This window comes from Lygodium microphyllum, chromosome 10, assembly GCF_053477565.2.
Source record: "Lygodium microphyllum isolate KBCC chromosome 10, Lygodium_microphyllum_v1.1.10, whole genome shotgun sequence".
Lineage (NCBI taxonomy): Eukaryota > Viridiplantae > Streptophyta > Polypodiopsida > Schizaeales > Lygodiaceae > Lygodium > Lygodium microphyllum.
This window is the reverse complement of record NC_141144.1, coordinates 36,160,973-36,180,614: the sequence shown is the minus strand read 5'-3', so window position 1 is coordinate 36,180,614 and position 19,642 is coordinate 36,160,973.

The following is a 19,642-nucleotide window of genomic DNA, read 5'->3' as shown; positions in this document are numbered from 1 at the left end:
TCTCATTTTCCGGTGAGGGTGATCGAGAGCCATCACCTAGGCAACCCCCACAAAGCCCTCAACCTCCTCGTCCTCCCGCACGACTCTCCCTCCTCCCTCGACGTGCACTACGATATACCTCACTCGATACATGTGCTTCTGTGGATGCACATGCTTCGGCCGATCCATGTACCTCAGCTGATCCTGTGTAGGCAAAGATGTGATAGGTCTCCCAGACATCACACTGAAATCCTCCTCTACAGTTGGAGGGTGATCAATATAATTGGTCATCTCCCCCATGAATTGCTCCTTGTTGAATGGGGTGTTGGAGGATCCAGGATTCTACATCTACACAAGAAAAATCATATTACCCTGTGCAGATAAAACATATTACATGCTGCGTCTATATCTCTATCTCTATGCGCATCTATATCTGCGTCTCTGTGGGCGTCTGTTAGCGCGTCTATTTCCGCGTCTATACCTGCATCTACACTGTCATGTGGACGCGCTGACAGATGCGCACAGTCAGACCATTTCTTTTCAAACTTGGTTAAGAAACGTGCAAAAAAACCTCCATAGATGATAAGATCTAGCATGTGAAGAGAGAGAAAAACAGACAGAGAAAGCAAAACAAGATTGAGAGACAGAAGAAGAACTCACCTTCTTTGCTTGTTCCAACGGGTGGCAGCTAGGTTGCAAGCTCCTTATCCTCCTTCTCCCTTCCCTTGGTAAGTTGCTTGAATCTTCTTCTCTTCCTTGCTGTTTGGCTCTTGTTCTTTACTCTTTGGCTCTCCTTTCCTCCTATCCTCTTTTTACTCTTATTTCCTTGCCTCATTGTCTTCATGAAGTGATAGATAGACACGAGTAGTGATGTCGAGCTCGAACTGTAGAAAATGTGCAAAAAACGTAGGAAAGCACAGGTTTGAAAAGAAAGCCACAACTTTTTTTAAATTTTTCTATACCTGCGTGGCGCGTCTGTAAGCGCGTGTATATGCGCAGATAATGCCTATTACACGCGCTTACAGATGCGCATCAACAATTTAGGGAATCAATGCATGCATTTAGGGAATCAATTGACCTATGTGGTGACATATATAACAAAGCTTGAGGATAATAGATAACACATTGGCAAGTCAATTGGCACATGTGTAGTGACTTACTAGACCATCCCACTTACAATTGCATGCAAATATCAATAGGTGGATAAAGCACGAATGGTTTTTAGCTAGAGAGAGATAATGCAATGAAGGTGTATACGAAAGAGATAGAGAAAGGCATATTATCCATCAATCAATCAAAGATATGTACATGAAGTGACTTGATATAGTAATTAGAGTATCGTCATTTTTACGATGCTCCATTGACTTCTGTAAGTTCCTATAACCTTGAAGTAGAATATAGCCAACCACACTGTCCATGGAAGGAAAACTTGGCCTCATCAAATTAGCCAAGTTAATTTACTTATACATTTCATAGATAAGAGATTTGTAGTTGGCTTGTTGGTATTGCAAAGTATCCTTGCAGTTATCTATTTTAGTCACCAACAAGTGGACACACTGGCTAAAGATGATGAAAAGAGGACATGTGCACATTGGCTACATGTGGTCCACCTTATTTAAAATTATATGTGAGCTATAAGTGCACCTTGACATGATTGGAATAGCTTGCACATGCATAAGCCAATTGATTTACATCAATCTACTCATGCTATGAATTGGCATGCATGGCTAGGTTAAGTGCATAACAAATGAGATATGTGAGTGTATTGATCAGTTCTCTCTCTCTCTCTCTCTCTCTATATATATATATATATATATATATATATATATATATATATATTGCAAATGCACAAGTCAACCTTTGATCTATATATACATCCAATTATCATGCCCTATCCAATCACATTTGTATAGGGCATGATTGGATATATATAGGGCATGAAATCACATATATATAATTAGCTTTGAATGATTGGATGTATATTTGTAATACTCAGAAAGAAGTAAAGTTGGTAATGTATATCATGTCCTATGCATGTATATGCCCTATACATGTATATCATGTCGTATATACATGTATATCATGTCCTTATGATCCTATACATGTATATCATGTCCTAGCTTATGATCCAGGTGTAATTATGCCGTATATACATCCAATCATGCCCTATTCAAACAAATACTAGCTGTTAAGAGGTTTGGTCATATTCAGGGACTTTATGAGAAATGAAAAATATGTTCATTTATTTTCCCATCTATAAGCGTGTTTATAAATGTGGATATATAGACGCATTTTTTATGCTAGCGTGAATAGACGCGCTTATAAATGCACCCGCTTTTTCGCGTGTACAGTGCGCATCTATAGGGCCTTTCTCTTGTAGTGTTCCCTCTTCCCTTTTGTTCCTCCTCTTCTTTCCCGTTTCAACTTGCTCTCTCTCTCTCTCTCTCTCTCTCTCTCTCTCTCAACATCATCAACATTTCCAAAAGCAAAAGCTAGCCATCAAGCCTTAATAGTAAGGCATATATAGCCTTATAAAGGCTATTAACATCTCATTTTCCCCTCCAAATCATTGCCTATTCAACTTTCCTCTCCCTCTTGATGATGCCTTTGAGGTAGTTTACAAGCACCAATTTTTATTCTAATCGAGAAGATGCATTCCATGTAGTACAAGTAGTGTTTCATTCGAGAGGGAGAGGTGGCAATAAATCTGAGGTGGCAATGAACTACAAGTTCACAATAATAGCTTTTTATTTTCTTTATTTCTATATTTTAAAAAAAACTAAGGTTTATAACCTTTTTTCCCCTCTGAGCCCCCCTTTCATGTGCAAGGGTGAGGGAGGAACATTATATTATATCCTCTCCCCCTTAGAGGAATCAAGATATCCTCATCTCGAAAGAAACCTAGGAAGGAATTTTGATTATAGGGATTGTGGGTTAGGGTCCATCACGCTTTTGCTATCATGATACTATGCATCTACTCTAGAAAAACCGTAGAAGGATAATACTTTTCAATTGGATGGCTAGAATAAAGATAGTGTGGCTTCTACATGTTTTGGATCATTGAGCATAGTAGGTTGTATAGGTAGTGTTGTTTGTTTTTTCTTTCCTAGCAACTAAATAAGAGGATAAGTATGGTAAGAATTTTACTTAGATAAGGATGCCTTATTGATGGAATGAAGTGGGTATCAAATGATCTTGTTGAGCTCGAGAAGGTGAACATGATCTTATATTAGCCATCTTGGTGAGCTCGAGAAGTGTATCAAATGATCTTGGTGAGCTCGAGAAGGTGAACATGATCTTATATTAGCCATCAAAAGGATAGAAAAATACATGTGGCCTTAATGTAGGTGGGAGTAAAATGAAGAAAGAAAGCATGCTTTAAATGCATGCATGGCATGCTCTTTGGGAGGCCAATTTGCATTGCATGGAGGAAGACAAACTAAAAAATGGAAAAATCATGAGAGCCTTGGTCTGAGAGGTGGAGGATACTTGGGATAAGTCATCCAAGAACACCATATTAGATAATTTGTGAATTTCCTCAATGCCCACCATTGCAGGAGGTGGATTTCTTGTTGCAATAATCTCACATGATTCTCATTGCACATTTGATTCATTCAAACTATGGCTTCATTGTGTTGTAGTTTTAATACAAGTTCATGGCTATGGCTAGTTGATTCAATTGATGTTTCTTGAATTTCTTATCATTTTAAGTCAAGTTAGGCTAAGTTCATTTCAGATGCATAATTTTAGTCATCAAATGCTAAACCATATTTTTCCTATTTTCTTACCATTCTACATTGTTGCTAGCGAGACTACTACTTTGTCATGCAACCAAAATGGTAGCCATGATTCACTAGTTGATCAAGATGCCCTCATGCTTTTATGGTAAATTTCTATTTTTAAGAGTTATAGTTATATATCATGCACATCAAAATGTTTAGTTTATTTCATTTTCTTCCACAAACAATTCACTTTCTTATTTTTTGTTGATAGCAGATGTTCTATATTCAAGGGGCTTTTCTTGCCATGCTACATCTTGATTAGTGGAAGGAAGATGCTAGAGAACACAAATGATAATGTCAAATAAATAAAATTTATTATCTATAGGGCATTAGAAATTTTATTAGGTTGCTTTATATAGATAACTCATACATGTCAATGTTATTAACAATACCCTACAAAAATTATAGCTACAGAAATGACAATTAAAGCCTCCAAATCAATTGGCATTTTTTATGAAATTTTTGGTAGAATGGGAGCATCTTGAAAGGGAGATTCTCATTGATGTTTTATTGAGAGATATTATCATGATAGCAATAGAGTGATGGATACATATGTCTTGTGGTGAAAATGAAAAAGTGTAATATGTGTTTGATAAGGTTCCAAGTTGCAAGCCTCCTTCAATGCACTAAAATTTGGATAAGCCTTGTGCAATCATGGTCAAGAAACATTGAATTCCTTTACATGGATGCAATGTAGTGGCCTCTCTTGTGACGCAATGAAATTTTCTTACAATAGACTTAAGGAGGGCAATAAAATGCTTGGTTATGTTGCTAGAAATGGCTACTATAGAGGCTTAGGCTTGCTCAAGCGCACAAATATATAGGCCAAGCATCCTGTAGTTGCAAAGAAGAGAAACAATTTGATTAGCTTCTTAATTCAATGTATAGTCACTTAAATTTACACTATAGTTAGCATCAGCAGCACTAATAGCGATTTATAGGAAGATAAAATGGGGAGAGCTCATTTTTAAATAGGGAATTCTATCGGCAATGATTTTATGTAGAAAAAGAGATTGACAAAATCGCTCAACATGCGATTGCTGTTTTCAGGCAGTGAAGAGTACTCCAAAGTGGGAGATGAAGAAGGAGTGATCTAGCACAATTCTAGCCAGGTGTCTTGGTATTTAACCCCCCTTTCAGAGCCAATGGAAGCATTAGATTGGCAATCTGAGCAGCATAGAGGAAGGTCTTAATTTATACACGTTTTTGTCTATTAGAGTTATATCTTCTCATAATGCTAAAAGAAACTGACAAGCTTCATCTCTTTTAGTATTCTTCTACAGTTTATAATTCTTTTTGGGAGTATTCTTCTACATTTTCAATTTCTTTGAACCCCTTCTCTTCCATCTACTCCTCTCCCTGAATCTACCTTGACCCTGTTGTCTCTTATCTTCAAGAACTTGGCTTGACACCTTCAACCCTTCTCTTATCTCTACCATCTCCAGAGTCTAAGCTCTTGAGCCCCCATACATTCTTCTCTTGCCAAACCCCTGTGGTAACCTTAAACCCTATGCACTGCGACATTGGTGAACCTGACGTGAAGGTCAGTGTAAGAGAACTTCAAGATGGGAGATTCTTCAGGAGATACTCTACAACAATTGGTGTGCATACTATAGTAGACTCAGCAATAACAAACCCAAATGTTACAACAACAACAACAAATGCAAGACAAAGAGAAGATTGATTCCACAGCTATCAAGGCCCTAGAAGAAGTTGGACGTGAATTAAAACAATTTAATGGTCAAAATTTCTCTGTTTTCATTCGTTTGTATGTTGAGAAAATGTTGTTCTTTGGTATACCGCAACATGTATGGAGCCGTTATTTTGCCAAACTAGCCAAGCATGGTCTTCAAGAAAGAATCCATGGTCTTTTCCAACAAGATTCAGATTGGGTTGCATTCAAAAAAGCCCTATGCAAAGAATTCTCCTTAGAAGACTTTGGCCTGACGAAGAAAAGTTTCACTGATTGGGTTGAGAAACCCAACAAAGGTTTAGCTGCAATAGCTCTATACCATGAGTTTGAAAGTAAATTTGGACAACTTGATGCTGAAGACCAACAAAGTATGGAAGGTCAGAAGATTGAATTATTCCTTAAGACTACAGATCTCATTCTGGAAGAGAAGCTTGTTAATCACTTAGAAGATGCTACCTCTGAATCAAGAGTCAAGACTGCATGGACAGATGTTACTGATGAAGTTAACATGATTGCTCAAAGAGAGTAGATGCGACTAAGATTGGGCTCTACTTCAACTTCAAAAACTCCATTGATGGAGCTTGTTCCACCTTCAAAATCCCCTATTCCTTTGACTAATCAACCAACTCTTTTTTCTTCTATTTCTTCTAAAAATGATGTCATGGATGAACTCATCAAAAGCATGCGTGACCTTCATCTAAATCTTATAGAAATTAGTTCCAAGGTGGAGAAGCTAGGTCTCAACAAAGTTGAAGAACAAGGACAATCATCAACTCAAAGACCCATGAGAGAAGGCTTTAAGAGGCATTGTATTTGATGTGATAGCCAACATGACAAGAGAGAGTGTTCTGCCTTCTGTGAGGCTGAAGCATAAAAGCTCGTCTTTTGGACAGACGGAAAAATTCATGCAGTTGAAATTGGTCTTCCATTGGAGCCCAAATTTTGGCAATGGTTGAATGAGGAAAAGATTAGAAGATTTAGCTGTAAAGAATCCCTACGCAGCAATTGATGTAGCTACCTATGGGCTGCAAATCAAATCAACTAAATAAAATTTGAAATCATGTAAAGCTAATGTGCAATCTAAAGTATGGATGCATGCACTAGATCAAATGGAACGTGGTAACGCAGCCAAAGAAGCCTTGGCTAATGCCAATCAGTGCATTTGAGGAATAACTGGTTGGAAAGAACTAGTAGATTCATTTTTTGCCTTTGCACATTTGGATGACGTCAACCATAAGGAAGTCTTGATTGAAGAAACGAGAAGAAGAGAAAATAAACCAGGGCCTTCCTCTTCTGGCCCTCCAAAATGGGTAACTAGAAGAACGCCTGAACAACCAAAGCTTGCTGAAAATTTAACCCTAGATCAAGAGATGGAAGATGCACCACAAACAAAGAAGACCGAGGGAAAGAAGAAAGGCAAGCAGCCAAGCTACAAATTGTAGTTTGACATAGAATCTGCAATCGATGTCAAACGAGTCTTATAAGAACGTATTCTGGAAAGAAAAATTGAATTCACCTTAGGAAAAATTCTTGGAATTGCCAAATGTGAATTCCATGATGTAATGATTAATGTAATCAAAAGGAAAAGATAATATGTTGGTGATGAAGCTAACGAAACAATGAATGCTTTTTTGCAAGGTCTTTGAGTTTTTTTGCAAGATGAAGAGAAGCTAACTTCACAAGGAATTCATCTTGAAGCAGTTAAAGAATTAATTGCAACAATTGAAGCTGAAGATAAAGAAAGCATGAATGCAAATGTTAAAGAAGTGAAATTTGAAAATGTAATGGTCGACTGGTCTAAACTAGTTGGGCAGCCCACCTCTAAAAAAAAGGCCATCTACAACACATGCATGAGGAGGAAGAGGCTCAGTTCATTACAAGCAGTCACTACTCTGGTACGCATTGGACAAGAGAAAGAACGGAGACAGTCATCAAAATTGGAGAAAAAGAAACACCATGTATTGTAGTCCTAGACCATGGCTATAAAATAAACATAATGGCAAGGAGTCTCAATGAAAGTGGCAGATAGCCCATAGATGTTGATCTAGGCTAGCGAATGAGAGCTGCAAACAACTCTTTTGGAGAGTTATATGCTGCATCTATCATTCTTGGGCAACCTTCCATTTCTGAAGCCTGCTTGGAAACAAAAGCTCTTGATGGTGGTTCTTCCTATGCTCAAATCCGAAGCAAGGATAATGAACAAGCTGTCCAATTTCTTACTATGTGTGTTAATCACCATCGAAACAAAGATCGACTGCGTGACTATCTTGTGCCTCCTATTGCTCGAGAATTCAAGGGTTTTCGGGCTACACTGCTAAAAGGAGGCTATGGCAGTGCATCATGTAAAAAGATTGTACCTCCTTATGCTACAGAAATTATGTCTTTAGCAAATCCACATGTATATATAGCCAATAGTATAGGCTGTTATAAGTCTCTTCCGGTCATGACAAAAGCTGAAAGAAAATACTTATTTCATGTAAAAAGGATGCTGAAAACTTATGATATACTGGATGAAAATGAATATATTTATGGTATATTTTTTGGGCTGATTACTACTGACATAGTGGCTGAAATATATGCAGCTGCTCATGCAGAAAATCTGGCTAAAAATCAGTCCATAGAAGTATGTACAATGGATTTTTATCAAACAATTCAAGAATTTGTTGAGCAAGAAGACATTGGTTTACTCAACAAGGCTGAAGCACAAGTGGAGACAGAATATAAGATGGTGGATAAAAAAATCAAGCCTGTGGTAGTCCCACTGCCTCCTGAAAGTGAAGGGCTAGCTGATTGTAACATGCCCACCTGTTTACTTGCAAGACACGTCTTAGCAGCCCATTAGGAAGAGAATCTAGAAAGCGCCACCCGGCACTCCCACAGAATGTCACAGGGTTTGCGATCTAGGTCCTCTGGAGTCTACCACGTAGCGGAAGCATTCCGGCCGTTCCCACTTAGGACCGACCTGAATCAGGGTTTCCCCAATGGTCAAATTCCTACAATGGCAGCTAGCGTCGAACCCCAGGCAAACTACTTTACGCAGAAACATTAGGGTCGAAGCAGATTCATGCTGCACTTGGTTCCAGGAGAATGGAAAATGAGAGGGATGCAAAGCTCGACCTCTCTGCCCATAAGGCATAGTCCCATTCCGTTCCCCTAAAACAGCATAAATCGGGATTCTAGTATCCTAGACTCTAGGTCAACGTTCCCTGCTGTTCATTTCCTTCGAGAAAAGTTCCCTGCCATCGATTTCGTTTGAGAAAAGTTCTCGGCCAACCGGGACCACCCATCCGTAGGACGGACCCATGGCCACATCCATCGCACTTTCCTAAGGGTTGCTTTAGTTGTCTAATTACCTACCACATTTAGTTGGACACGGATAAAAAATCTTCCTTAATTAGCCAATTAGTCACTGGTTCCTTCACGTAAACTTAGCACCAACATAGAAAAACAATGTCAAACAATTTCATTTTCAACAATTTACCTTAATTATCTTTGCAATACATCATAATAATCCAAACCATAGGCTAATCCATAATCTGCCCGAAGACAATCCATAATCTGCCTGAAGGCAATCCATAATCCGCTCGAAGGCAATCCAGTAATCCACAGGGATTACTAATCCAAGTTTCTGCCCGTAGACTAGTATGCGGGCCTCAAGATCTAATCCCGAGTCATGTCGGCCTCTTGTGGCAGGACCCGAAAGGCAAGGGGTTTATGACCAAAGCCCCCTCTGGCACCGAAGTGTCCTCCTGCTCCAAGAAGCACCCAATGGAGAGACCTCTTGCGACGGGTTCGGTCCACGTTCCCGGTGCGGCTAACAACCCCCTTGGTTAGGGTCAGGTAGACAGTCGGGGGTAACTAATGCTGCCTCTTCCTTCAGGCCTTCAGCCTGAATTCATTAATTATTTTACAGCCTTAGATTCTTTGAGCAAAGCAATACAAATAGTGCTCCTAAACTATACAAACCCAACCAATCCAGTGGTCATTTATTTGGCCAACTGTTAAGGTGTGAATCCTCTTCCCCAAATGCATCAAGCATTCAATCCAGGATCAATTGCAACTTGGAAAGATCCCCAAGGGTTTGTTTATTTACCCTTTTGTCCTTGGGTTAGGGTTTATCCCCTGTCAATCCAATTTAGCAACACCTTAGGTTTCTTAAATTAAGATGGTAAATCTTGGCGACCATGTCGCTCTAACTTGATTGATCCTTTGCTTACCAAGCAATACGTAACTTTCCTTAACTTGGCAAATCAGCCCAAGAAAGGTGATGTAGCAGGATGTCTACTCATCCTCTTGAAAGTTAAACTTGCGCTAGAACATGCCAACCTTATTCCAAGGAGTGGAAAATCTATCCTGTGATAAAACACAAGCCATGCAATGTTGCAACTTGTCGCACCTAACTAATGGGATCATTTCACCCATCAACGGTGTTTCTTGGTCAAGAAATATGTTTAGTCAAGATGTAGGATTTGGGGTGTCTTCATACCCAACCCAACGCTAACCTGGATAGGCCAATAACATTTGGGCCTAGGGTTTCTTGGCTCAACCAGAGTTTTAGTATTAGGTCATTTGATCGTTAGGGTAATAACCCTAGATCGTTAGTGTATGGGCATCCAATCAACGTAAACATTCCGTAAATGTGGGTAGGACCTTTTGGTTTGAAGGTCTCGACTTGGCATCCAAGTGCGATACTAGGCAGAATTTCTAATGTGCCAAACCCTAACTAGCACTTTGAGGTGTTCGTTGTACTAACTACTTAGGCTTTTAAGAATCCCTTGAGGGTTATACCCTTACAAGTGATCTAGCCAAATCGGTCTACTTGTCTTGTGACAAGAAGCAATCTTTTCTTAAAGATGCTAAACTTGTTCTAAAGGTGTAAATAGTTGCAAGATCACATCACATTATGTGTAAATATGGGATTCATTGCCTCTATGCACCATAAGGTTTGCAATAACCCTTTTTTTTTCTTGCTAAAGTCATGACGAATGACAATTTGGAGAATAACTTGCATAAATTCTACATAGATTTACATCAAGAGTTTTGCCTACAACCTTTCATTTGATGCAATTGAATTTCAGGCTTTAGTATGACTTGCAACCTTTCCTAGATGCAACTTCGATAAATGAAGTTCATGCATCATGAATATGTGACATGCAACCTTTTCTAGATACAACTTTGATGAATGAAGTTCATGCATGACTAATATGTACCATGCAACCTTAATCCATTCTACAAGCATCTTCGCATGCAACATGCAATGTCCATGGTTTCATTTTCATGTCGTGCAACGGATGTTAACAATTTCCTCATGCGAGTCATAACAAGGAAGTTATTGACTAAATGCAAGATACGCTTGTTCTTTCTTGCAAGGAAGACAAAGGTGAATTTAAACAAATTTTTCATCCTTTAAAACCTAAGAAATATGTGCTTAGGCTTGTTACTTTAGAAATGCACGAAAAGGCAACATGCTACTAAACTTGTAAGATGGATAAGTAATTTACATTCATAACTTTGGAAATGCATAGGTGAATTAGAAATATGTGTAAATGCTTTCTTCCATGAAATTTATCGTGCTTAATGCATTTCTTTTATGTGGAATTAAACTCGTAGAACCTGGGCTTGACGACTTGCGGCGATGTCTACATGTAAGCTTGGGTTCGAGGCTTTCGCGGGTGCGCCTTGTGTCTTTGGCTTTGGAGCCATCGTTGATGAAGTGGGCTTGAATTCCGCGATTTGTCCTTGCCTTTACGCGACAAAACAACCTCAAAATCTGTGTGCTTCTCCCTTACGCAAGAATACCCCTTTACAAGGTGTGGATTTTAAGAACCCGGAAAAAGAACCGCGTGCACAAGGCCTATGGAAGCCTTATCCTTAGAAGGTGTGGATTTTAAGAACCCGAAAAAAGAACCGCGTGCACAAGGCCTATGGAAGCCTTATCCTTACAAGGTGTGGATTTTAAGAACCCAGAAAAAGAACCGTGTGCACAAAGCCTATGGAAGCCTTATCCTTAGAAGCTTCTCAAGAAGCTTCTAGAAGCTTCTGCTTCAACAGATTACGTGGGAGGAGGGAGGGGTGATGATTGGGGGGAGAATTATGACGACGAAAAAAGGGGGGGGATTATGATGATAATGGTGGGCGATGGGTGTTGGCAGCAGGTGGACTACAATGCAGCAGGGCAGTGGTATGGCGACTATAGCACGATGTCAACACAGCACTCCAAATTCTCTTCTCTCCTCCTTTGTTCGTCAACAGCATGGTAGCCTCTGGCTCCTTTTTTTCCCCTTGTTTCGTGCCTCTCCCCAAGCCTAAGGGGGAGGTTTTATAGCCTTTGAGGGGGGGAGGGAAAGCTCCACCACCTGGAGGCTTCATGCCTTCCCCCTTCTCCCCATGCACTCCACCACTACGCCTTCTTTTCCCACTCCCTCTCCCCCTGCCATGCATCGGCTAAGGGGAGGGGTAATTAAATTTTTTTTCCTTAATCCTACCCATTATCCAATTTCCCCTTTTTTTAGAAGGGAGTTCTCACGTGGCTTTGCGGTTTTAAACCCCGGCCTCATTTGCTCAATGCGGACGGACTCATTATTGCGCGTGCAAGGTAAGGATTTAGCTGTCAATATTTACGATGTGGGAGATAACTTTGCACAAGTTTTTGCGTAGGCATGTGGTGATCAAAGCTCTTTACTATTTCGAGCAAAAATATTACATTCTCTCCTCCTTAGAGGAATTGAGATATCCTCATCTCGAGAAGAATTGGGGATATTGTTGGTTGAGAGTACTTTCATCCATCCAAGTGGCATCCTCCTCGGGATAATCTTTCCACTGGACGAGACATTCTCTCAAGGTTCTGGATCTCAATTGTCTCTCCCTAACATCTAAGATCCTGTCAGGCTATAGCTCAAGGACTCCTTGGCTAGGCATTACAACCTGTTGATCATCAAGCACATGGCTAGGGTTAGGTACATACTTCTTCAGTAGACTCATATGGAATACATTATGAACCTTTAGGTTCTCAGGGAGTTGAAGTCTATAAGCATTAGGACCCAGGCACTTGAGAATCTTGTAGGGTCCACAATACCTTGGACTTAGCTTCTTGCATTCACCTAAGGATAGGGAACTCTTCTTTGGGCATATGCGAATGAAGACCATGTCTCCTTCAACGAAGGATCTATCTTGACATATTAAATCTGTGTATGCCTTCTATCTATCCTTGGCGGCTTGGATGTCCTATCTTATTGATTTCATTTGGTCATCCATATCTTCTAGCATTTGCTTTGAAGCTTCAACCCTCAAGTTTGGATCCGAAAAGTTTAAAGGACTACGACAGTCATGCCCATACAATGCTTGAAAAGGGGTCATTTGAATGCTTGGTTGATAAGAGGCATTGTAGGCAAACTCAACTAGTGGCAAGTATTGAATTCACCTTTTTAGTTCACGGCAGTAGTGTGCCCTTAGCATATCCTCAACAACTTGGTTGACTCGCTCTGTTTGGCCATCAGTTTGGGGATGGTAAGTTGTACTAAAATAGTGTTGAGTCCCTATGGCTTCTAAGATAGCTTTCCAAAAATGTGATGTGAAGAGAGAGTCATGATCACTAATGATTCTTCTAGGCAACCCATGCAGTTTGAATATCTCCTTGATAAATGACCTTGCAATGTCTGAGGCTTTATAGTTTGTCTTAACAGGAATAAGGTGTGCAATCTTAGTGGGCATATCAACCAAAACCATAATGGAGTTGTATTCTCCCTGAACTTGGGGTAGGCCAACAACAAAATCCATACTAATGAATTCCCATTTCATTTGGGGAATGTCAAGTGGTTGCAGCTTCCCTAACATTTTGACATGTTTGGCCTTAATACATTGTGACATATTTGAGAATGTCACCTTTAAGCCTTTCCCAGTAATAGCTCTTTCTAACTATATTGAGGGTCTTGGCATAGCCAGGATGTCCTGAGAATGGGGAATCATGAGCTTTCGAAAGTATCTTTTGTTTGGGTGACTGGCTTGCCGGTATACATAAACTCGTTCTATAGTAGACAAGTCCACCATTGATAGAGAATTCTAGATACTTTGCCTGTAGCTTCGAGTCTTGATCCTTGATAGGGATCTCCCTTAGCATCTTTTGATAGGTTGGATCATGGCATGTCTCTTCTCTGGCTAGCTCAAGTATTGGGTTGTTTGGCATGGATACCTTTGTGGCTAGAGATCTAGCTATTGATGGATCTTGCAAGATTAGAGAATTTAGAAATGCCTTGCAACTATGTGCATCGGCAACTACATTCTCCTTTCCAGGTCGATATATCTCAAAGTCATATTCCTCCAGCACTTCAATCCATCAATGTTGCCTCAGGTTGAGCTCGTTCTCTGTAAAGATCCACTAGAGGCTTTTATGATCCATCACTAGGGTAAACTTGTTACCCAGCAACTAGTGTCTCCAGAGCTTGAGAGCATGGATGAAAGCTAACAATTCCAGATCATGGATAGCATAATTCTTCTTATGGCTCTTCAGTTTCCTTGAAGAGTATTATACAGGATGACCTTCCTGCATAAGTACACATCCTAAGGAAAGTGTGCTAGCATCAGTTATTACTTTGAACTCCTTACCAAGGTTTGGAAGTTTCAGGATAGGTGCTGATACCAAACTTTGCTATAGTTTATCAAAGCTTGATTGTTCAGCAGGTGACCATACAATCGATGTCTGCTTCTTTAGTAGATCGGTCAGCAGCGCTGCAATCAAAGCATAGTTTTTTATAAAGACTCTGTACCATCTGGTCAATCCAAGAAAACTATGTATTTCCTTGACAGTTTTGCTGGTATTGGCCACTCCAGAACATCTTTGACTTTGGCTGGATCTACTGAAATTCCTTCAACTGATACAATGAATCCCAGATATTCAATCTGTCGTTTGAAGAACACACACTTCTTCTTTTTGGCATAAAGCTTCTGTGCCCTCATTATCTCAAGGACAATGTGAAGCTGGGGTTCATGGTCTTCTTCCTGTTTGGAGTAGACTAAGGTATCGTCTTACTAATGAAACATGAAAAAGCTTTTGCATTTCAACCAAATGAAATAGGCTATGTGGATCCAAATATTGTGCACATGTGCCTTGGAACGTCAAGCCTATTCATGTTCCAAGGGCGCATTTGCCCAAATTACTGGAACTTCTAAATGAAAAGATCATAATGAATATTTTAGAACCTTCTTCAGCACCTTAGTCAAATTGATGGTTTACCGTACCCAAGAAAAATGGATCTTTATGATTCATCCAAGATCTACAGCCTATTAATCGTGTCACAATCTGAAATGTTGGTTTGGGTCCAATTGTTGACGAGTTTGCTGAAGATTTTGTAGGTAGAGCAATTTATTCTATGGGCGATCTATATTCAGGATATGACCAATTTCAACTTTCATTAGAAAGCCGAGACATTACCACAATGAAAATACCTCTTGGATTGGTCCTCATGTGCACTCTACCATAAGGTGCAACAAACTCCGTAGCTCATATGATGAATGCCATGCACAAATTCACTACAAGGATTTAAACCTATAGCGACGACGGGTAGTGATGCAGGATAGCGATGCCCCATAGGGAAAAAAAACAGGCTGAAATCGAGTGCGGGATCATTTCGCGCATTTTCATCGATTGTTTTGAGAGGGAGAGCGAGAGAGAGAGCGACCATCATGAGATAGGGAGAGGAAGAAGGCTTGCCGCCGCCACCGCTGTCGTTCGCGAAGGAGAGGAGGAGCCTTCATCATGAAGAGGAGCCGCCAAATGCTCGCCACATCTCATTGGTGAGTCCATTCTCTCCTTCTTTTTCTTGTTTAGGGTTTAATTCTCTTTTCGTTTTGCTTGTTTAGGAGAGGAAATGAGAGAGAAAGAGAGGGAGAGGGAGAGGGAGGGAGAGAAAGAGAAAGAGAGAGGGAGAGAAATAGAAAGAGAAAGAGAAAGAGAGGGAGAGGGAGGGGGAGGAAATAAGAGAGGGAGAGAAAGAGAAAGAGAGGGAGAGGGAGAGGGAGAGGGAGAGGGAGGGAGAGTGCATTCTCTCTCTCCCTCTCCCTTTTTCTTTTATAATTTGTGTATATATATTGAGAGAGGGAGAGGAAATGAAAGAGAAAGAGAGGGAGAGCGAGAGGGAGGGGGAGGGAGGGAGAGGGAGAGGGAGGAAATGGAAGAGGGAGGGGGATGAAATGAGAGAACAAGAGAGAGGGAGAGAGAGGGAGAGAAAGAGAAAGAGAAAGAGAAAGCGAAAGTGAAAGCGAGGGAGAGGGAGGGGGGAGGAAACGAGAGAGGGAGAGAAAGAGAAAGAGAGGGAGAGGGAGAGGGATGAGGAGGAAATGAGAGAGGGAGAGGGAGGGAGAGTGCATTCTCTCTCCCCCTCTCCCTTTTGCTTTTTTAATTTGTGTATATATATTGAGAGAGGGAGAGGAAATGAGAGAGAAAGAGAGGGAGAGGGAGGAAATGGGGGAGGGAGAGAGAGGGGGAGGAAGGGAGAGTGAGAGGGAGGAAATGGAAGAGGGAGGGGGATAAAATGAGAGAATGAGAGAGAGGGAGAGTGTATTCTCTCTGTTATTTATTTAATTTTTGTATAATTTGTATATAATGTGAGAGGGAGAAGAAATGAGGGAGAGGGAGAGGGAGAAAGAGAGTGAAATTAAAGAGAGGGAGAGGGAGGGGGAGGAAATGAGAGAGAAAGAGATGAAGAGAGAGAGAGAATGAGAGAGGGAGAGAGGGAATGAGAGAGGGAGAGTGTATTCTCTCTCTTATTTATTTATTTTTTGTATAATTTGTATGTAATGAGAGAGGGAGAAGAAATGAGGGAGATGCAGAGGGAGAAAGAGAGGGAAATTAAAGAGAGGGAGAGGGAGAGGGAGAGGAAATGAGAGAGGGAGGGGGAGGAAGAGAGAGAAAATGAGAGAGGGAGAGGGAGAGGGAGAGGGAATGAGAGAGGGAGAGGGAGAGGGGGGAGAGACGAAAACATAATAGGGAAATGAGAGAGGGAGAGGGAGGGAGAAGAAATGAGAGAAGGAGAGGAAGAGAGCCAAAGGAAATGAGAGAGGGAGAGGAGAGAGAAAAAAAGAGAGAATGAGAGGAGAGAGAAAAAGAGATAACATGTTAAACATAATAGGCAAATAGAGCAAGAGAGGGTATGGCCCCTGCCCGACATCCACATCTGTGCACGACATCAACCGCGACTGGCCCCTGCAGTGTGAGGCCTGCTCTGTGCCCTACTGCAAAACACAGGCCAGCTTGCTATACCGTCGCATCTCCTCGCCTTCGACGTCCACATCGATATCTTCTGCAACCTCCAGCGAAGAGAGACCGGCATGGATCAGAAGCTGGTGATGATTCAAACAGTCCTGATAGCAGCTATCTTACTGATGAGATTGCCATCAAGACAAGTGTCGCATGCACGCAATCGCTTCCTTGCGGAAGTAATTTCATGAGTGGTTTCAAGTTATATCTAGCAGAACAAGCTCCTTACAAAGGTCAATCCAAATCGAAGGCTCTTCCTCAAGGCCTTTCAACTGAGTCTCTCATCGTCGACTACCTCAAGAAAATATCACAATTTATCTTGCATTACCTGAGGGACAGGTATGGTGGGCAATTGATGATGAAGGATATTCAATGGTATCTTACCGTGCTAGCAATATGGGCAGAAGCTGCCGAGCAAAAGATGAGGAAATGTGCTCAGGAAACTAGTATGGTCAAGGGAGTGTCAAGCAGAACATGCTCAGAGGATGCAAACCCTCATCCATTAAGAGTAGTTCTGGAGCCAGAGGATGCATCTTTGCATTGTCTCTAAAATGCGAGATTCCTATCCATCAGAGAAGGGGAAAGGTTTGCTGTGGTTGATGTGGGCAGAGCCACTATTGATTTGGTTGTGCATGAGAAAGTTCCTAGTACAAATTTTGAAGTGAAGGAAGCTACAAAGAGTACTCGATGCCTTAGAGGTGGTGTCTTTGTTGATGAGAATTTCCTCTCTTTCTTGAGTGTCAAAATCCCTTGTTTACCTGTCTTTTTGAAGACAAAGCCATCCTACCGTTTCAAGCTGTTACAGGCATGGCAGTCCATTAAGTGTACCTTCGATGGAATGGACACACCATTTGCTGAGAATGATTTGCCACACGCCCTTGCAGACATGTGGTCCAAGGAGGATCTAAAAGCTGGGTATCCTCAGCATGAATATGGGGAGCTGACATTATCATGTCAGGACTTGAAACACATAATGAATCCTGAAGTTCAGAACGTTATAGACTTGATACAGGAACAACTGGTCCATGGAATAAAGGCAATCCTGCTGGTGGGAGGCTTCTCAGCTTCACCATATCTGCTAAAAAGAGTTCGTGAAGCTTTTGAAGGGAAGGTTAGAAGAATATACAATCCCCCAGATCCTGGCAATGCAATTTGTCAAGGGGCTATGTTATTTAGCATGTCAAAGCAGCCCATATCATGCAGGGTTTCCAGGAAAACATACGGGATTCACTGTGCAAAATATTTCAGAGATGGAGTTGATCGATTGAGTTACCTTTTCTTGGATGATGATGGCAATGCCATGTGCAAAAATGTTTTCTCAGTGCATGTTAAGATGGATGATGTAGTTCTCATTGATTAGAGTGTAGGACATACATACTACCCCATATATCACAACTAGAAAAAGATGAAACTCTCTTTATACAGAAGTACAAAAGAGGTAAATCCTTCATACACAACTACTGAAGGTTGTCAACTAGAGGGTAGTATTGTCATTGACATTTCACAGTACATGGAGAAAGGTAAAGCACAGGAGGTGTGTGTGCGCATGCACTTTGGCAGGTCTACCATTGAGATGTCTGCTAAAGGCACCAATTTTGGTGATGGCAGCACTTTGGGTATGCTACCTGTTAACTTTGATAAAGCCATGGATCTACGTGATTAATGAGCTAGGGAGTCTGAAGTTTTCAATATAACACATGCCACCTTTTTGTATGTAGCTTCTTGTGTGTTTATAAAAGCCAGCTAAGGCAATAAGAGCCTTTACTAGACAGATTATCAATCTTAAGGTAAGGTGCAAGGGGGATAGTTTTTGTAAAGGGCACCTTTCTAAGAAGCTGGCTAGGTGCAAGCTCTCTCTTATGTTTTGCTTAAAGAATAGCATAATCAGAATTGACATGCTGGAATATTTCTTGGTAAATCATTATGGCAGTTTATTTAGTTCCAAGGGATTTATCTCAATGATGTTCACAGTGAAATCAGCTCAATGAGGTAGCTTGTGTGGTAATGAGGTTTGAGTTGGAGTAATCAAATTCTTCATGTAGGTTTTAGCTCTCTGACAGTAAGGGTGAAAGTAAGATAACCAATTGGTTGAGGAACTGACACAGTAGCTGCAACCTGGCAGTCTGTATGGTGCTTTGCTGGTGGGTGAGGATTTGCAAAAATCTGAGGTTGATGCTGTAGCGTTAGATGCGACCTTATTGAGGCTTCAAAACTAATGAATGATCTGCATTTCAATAATCATCCTTGGACCTAATGCTAGTCTGGTTGTCCAGATTTCTTTAGTACATTTAGGGTAAAGGAGCCAGTAAAGTGATACTTAACATTAATAAGGCAATAGCTCACTTGCGAAATGGTCTTGGTCCAAGTTGCTTATATTGTTAGCCCATGCCAGTACCCAAAAAGTGTCGCCTAATTGATAGCTATTTTTTACAGACTCCTCTACCCTGTAGTGTTTTGACTTTGCATTGTAAGCCTTATGTATTCCAACCTCCCTCCTTGTGTATTCCAACCTCCCATGCCAATGAGAGAGGGATAGGAGAGAGAAAAAGGAATGAGAGAGAGAGGAGAGAGAAAAAGGAATGAGAGAGGGCAAGGGAGGGAGAGGAATGAGAGAGAGAGGAGAGAGAGAGAAGGAGAGGAATGAGAGGGAGAGGAGAGAGAAAAGGAAATGAGAGAGGGAGAGGAGAGAGAAAAAGGAATGAGAGAGACAAGACACTTCTTACTGTGTGTGGCCTATAGTCCTTGTCAACTACAATATCCCTCCATGGCTTTCTACGAAGGAAGGACATCTCATCCTTAGCTTGCTCCTCCCAGGCCACTACAAAGTAAAAAATATGGACGTGTATCTTTGTCCATTAGTCGATGAGCTTAAGATTTTGTGGGAGGAGGGGGTTACCATGCAAGATATGAGCAGGAGCGATGGTCGGCGGTCAGCCA